The sequence below is a fragment of the Etheostoma spectabile genome, chromosome 8, assembly GCF_008692095.1.
Source record: "Etheostoma spectabile isolate EspeVRDwgs_2016 chromosome 8, UIUC_Espe_1.0, whole genome shotgun sequence".
NCBI classification, from domain to species: Eukaryota; Metazoa; Chordata; class Actinopteri; order Perciformes; family Percidae; genus Etheostoma; species Etheostoma spectabile.
Genome location: NC_045740.1, coordinates 3,260,862 through 3,265,649, shown reverse-complemented (window position 1 = coordinate 3,265,649; position 4,788 = coordinate 3,260,862). Strand labels below are relative to the sequence as shown.

Genomic DNA, 4,788 nt, shown 5'->3' with positions numbered 1-4,788 from the left:
GGAGGGATTATATCTCCAACCTTGCCTGGGAACGCCTTGGGATCCCCAGTCAGAGCTGGTTAATGTGGCTTGGGAAAGGGAAGTTTGGGGTCCCCTGCTGGAGCTGCTGCCCCCAGGATCCAATACCAGATAAGCGGACAAAAATGGATGGATGGAGTAATAATTTCTCAGTTCCGTTTTATTTAAAGATCACCATTTTGCATGGTGTGTTCCCTTGTTGCATTAACTGGTTGATGTTCTGGGGCCAATTTTTCAATAGCCAAATCATAAAGCATGTCCTGACATTCTAAATACCACACAGTGCAGAAGTTGTTTTAAGGCTGGTGGGTGTGTGTGGTGTGTGTGGTGTGTGTGTGTGTGTGTGTGTGTGTGTGTGTGTGTGTGTGTGTGTGTGTGTGTGTGTGTGTGTGTGTGTGTGTGTGTGTGGTGTGTGGTGTGTTGTGTGTTTGGTGTGTATTAGGTGATTATGGTTGGATTTAAGAGTTCTTTTATAAAAACTTTCTACTTGTCAAACTAAAAATACCATTTAAAATCAATACATTGATAATCATTTTTTTCTGTCTTTTTTAATTGACTAACTGCTTCCTACCTTGGATTGAGAGAGCACCTGGTCACATTAGAATATAGGCCTAACCAGAATATCGTGCTAAACATAATCAAGCTATTTAAATTAAACCTAAAGTAAAAGTAATTAATGACTCGTGTCCATTTGTAGCAGGTGCTGTTATCTTAGAGCTTCATTCCACAGAAGAAGGAGGTCGAGGTCAATGGATGTGTAGACAAACCCTAATCCTAACCAGTTACCTACCATCAGCCAACATTAACATCAATGTCAACCAAGTGATTATTATAACCAAGTGACGACGAAGGTACCCTTACCTTAACTAAGTAGTAATATTAACCCAAATATGATGTTTCCCTAAACACAACCAAGTTGTTTTTGTTCCTAAACCAAACCTTAACCATTGCCATTGTCCGATTATAAACAGATTTATTTTTTGATATTGATTTATAACAGTTTTGAAAGGAACAGACAAATAATGTCGTCCTGATAGGGTTGTCAGATTGGAAAACGCCTCGATGCGTCGTTCTAAAATTTCATGTTTTGGCGATACTAGTGTGCATGTAAATCAATGTAAAGGTACATGTAAATGTAAATATTTAGAACCTTTATGTCCTAATCCATATAGAGGCAGTCCAGGATATTGCATGATGGTATTCACTTACGCTTCTGAGCCAGGGGTATGATAAGGACTAAAGAACTTTAAATCACACCACTGTTTGTTGAAAAAGTGCTTATCACTGTCTTTTCTAGCTGTAAATAGGTGGGGCAACGCATTTTTTTTGTTTCAGTGCAGGCATTGTTTTGGTCCGGTGCAACAACTGCCAGCGCTGCCGCAAGTTAGCTTAGCATAGTGAATGGAATCCTATGTTGCCGTTAGCATGGTGTGAGTAAAAATAACAACAACCTAATTACCTTTTTTGGCCTGCGTATTCACAACGAGTACAAATAGCAATGCAGATTAAGAGTAGACGATTTCCTAGGCAGATATTGATTTGGAACTATATTGGGTGAAATCACAGCCGAAGCACGTCTAGGACATTGTCTAGTCTTAATCTGCATTGCTCTTTTCACTCGTTGTGCTAAGCTAACTAGCGGCAGCGCTGCCGGTGTTGCATCGTACTAAAACAATGTGCACTGAGACAAAACATGCGTGGCCCACCTATCTACAGCTAGGCTACTGTGGTAAACCCTATTTCAACAAACGGTGGCGTGTTCCTTTAATCTCCAGCCAGGTCAATACAATACGTGGACTGATTCTGTGCTGAGAGATGAATTAAAATTGAAGTTTTTAGTTGCTTTGAGAGATGTTATAGTGATAGTAAAAAGAGCATTGACAGCTTTATGCTCCCTGGTAACTACTACAGCTCAGCATTGTATACTGTAAATGCGATCATAGGTACTGTTGTGCACAGGGAGGGGACGGGCAGTGCATTTCGATGTGGAGCCAGCCAGGGTCGCCATTTAATGTTCTGATTGAGTGCAGCCTTTACAGGGCAGAAGAGGTCACTCAGTTGCCACAGCCACTAAATCACTGGCATTAAATAATGATATAAATCAGAGTTTTGATGAGTCAGAGTAGTGAAAAGTCTCTCAGCATGCTGTTTTATAAGCTTAGTTTTTAGAGCTCTCATGGGCCTTGAAAATCCATGAGTTGGGACTTTGATAAAAAAAAAATTAAAAAAAATTGAATATATGGAGTTGTAGATAGTGCTTGGTTAATAGCAAAGCATGACATTGCAAAAGTGTTTTTGGCACTGTGCTGCAGTGTGAGTTGTTGATTAAATGGGAAAATCAAGGGGAAATGCTTTTATAGGTGTAGATGTATTTAAAACCTCTTTACATGGCAAATCAGTTACTAAGAGTCCTCTGTTATGGGGAAACTGCATTCATGTGTCCACAGGTCTTGCACATTTTAAAGGAGAAAGCATTTTCATATATTCTAAAATATATAATTTATAATATTTATAAACAGGAAATAAATCACGAACAATTTTGATTACAGTTTAAGCTCCTTTCATTTAAACCAATATTTGACCTATAATTATAAAATAACAATCTGGTGCACAGTAGGTGACCCATTGTATGATAAAAACATACTGGAATGAATATAGATGGAAGAATTATGATGTGAACATGTGCAGTGTTAGCTAATCAGACAAACAAAAGAAGAGTATTGTCATAGTACTCATATTAAATCACATTAAAATAAGCTCCAACATTTTTAACTGAGCAATCTCAAAAACAATGAATTCTTAGCACTGAAGATCATTAAAGCAAGATAAAAAAGCAATGATCGTGCAGCTGACCACTTTATTAACAACAGCTAAAATGGCCTTTTTCACTTGTTAATGTCACACAAAGGTAACATCTAAACTCATACAGTAACTTTATAACCCCATAACTCCCTGTACCCTCTGTAGCACAACATTGTAATTTCTTGCATGTGATGGAACAAGACTTTGAAAGGCATTGACATGTCCTTGAATATTTTGTCTGAACAAGTGTGGGGAACCTGATAACATTCCACAGAGGGTCAAAGCTGGCTGAGCTGTCCATGCTGGCACTGCCACTGCCACTGGCTCTGCGATTAAGCCACTGGAGCCATTTTAGGGCTGATTATTCAGGGTGCCACTATACTGATGTTCCACTACACTGAATTCTCTCATTAGGTCATCCGGCTCTAAAGGCCATTAAATTTTCAGTCAGCATGAATAAGACAGAGAGTTCTGCCTCTGATCACGCAGTGCGAAGAGTCCCCAAACTCATCATAGGTTCTCTCCAAAAAAATAAAATAAGACTTTCCGCACAGAAGTAACATTTGCGCAATTAAACATGTGATAAGGATTAGTTTTTTTGTTTTGGTTTTTTAGATTTACAGCGTAGCATGTGGTGCCAGAAAGTATTTCCAGAAGTATTGATCAGAATTTCGCTGTGGGTAAATGACTCCCAATGGTATCTCCTTGGTAACTGGAGCAGTGCCAAGCCACTGAATGTCTAACTGACTTAATACAGATATAAATTGCCATTCCAATCAAGGCCATTTTATTTGCAGGGTTGAGCGGGGCAATGCATCACCCGCAATACTGCATGTTTTTGTCAATAAAATCCTGTCACATCTGTTAAATGCATGCTGCATTGACGACATATGATTTTTAAAAGCTTTCCTTCCAGGGAAGAGTATTACTTTCACAAATGTAGTAAACAGGTAGTTGGCATTTTGGGTCACTGGCTTCCAACAACTCATAATTCTTCTGTATTGCCTATGAACACTTGTTATGCTTTTCAGATCTGGACTCGTATATAATATGAAAAGGCAGGAGCAATTAACATTAATTAAAAATGAACACCTATTAAAGCTGTTCATTAGCTAATAGCTTAAAAGGATTAACCCCCCATTGCTTTTCAAATGATTGTTAGACTTGTCTGACAAGGACTCATTTCCAAAGTGAACAGCACTGCAAATATAACCCTTAATGCTATCAGCTAATTGAGTAAATAAAAATAAACCATTGAAGGGAAATAGAGGGAATGAACTGTACACACGCAAGGTTGTAGGCAGTTTTTTTTCCAGAGCTCTCTGCTCAATAGAAAACATTTTTATTGGTGTTTGCAGGCGTCCAGAAAATGACTGGGGGAAAACAAAGACGAATGGAGCCATTGACTTCAAATACGACCCCTTGAAAGCATAGCCAGAGCCCTATCCATCGCCATCTATTATATTCATGAGTGTGACCTGTGGGGGGGGGTTGAGAGATGGGACTTGAGGGGGAGGTGATGGCTGCCCACCTGCTCCACTCAGCCTCTAAGACACTGGCTGCCAGGAGATCAAACAGGCCTCCTCGCTCCCCTCTGTTCTCCTCCTCTCTCCCCGGCACAGGTCCCATATAGGAGGTGACTGACCCACTTTTCCTCCCTCCCAGTGCTATTACCTAGAGAAAATAGATTGATGTGGTGTGTGTGTGAGTGTGTTGGTTGAGGTTCGTGGGGCTGAACAAAAGCTTCTCATCTTCACTTACTGTACAGAGATGAAGGCATAACAAGGACTCCAAAGAAAGCATGTCATTTCCAATCAGATACTATTGCATGTGAGATTGTTTTTCTAATGGCGTGTCTTAACCCTTCTGTTGTCTTCCCGTCAACCATGGTCACTTTTTTTTAACATTATTATCTTTTGTTTTATCGTTTTTGGTGTTTTTCACAAAGTTTTTTGATATTTTTAATGT

At 39.5% G+C, this 4,788-nt stretch overlaps 1 protein-coding gene across 1 annotated transcript in view; it reads left to right on the top strand.

Annotated features, from left to right (window-relative positions):
• Positions 1 to 4,788, top strand: part of tmem117 (transmembrane protein 117) — a 45,580-nt gene that overhangs the window by 27,609 nt on the left and 13,183 nt on the right. The gene's annotated exons all lie outside the window — the stretch shown is intronic.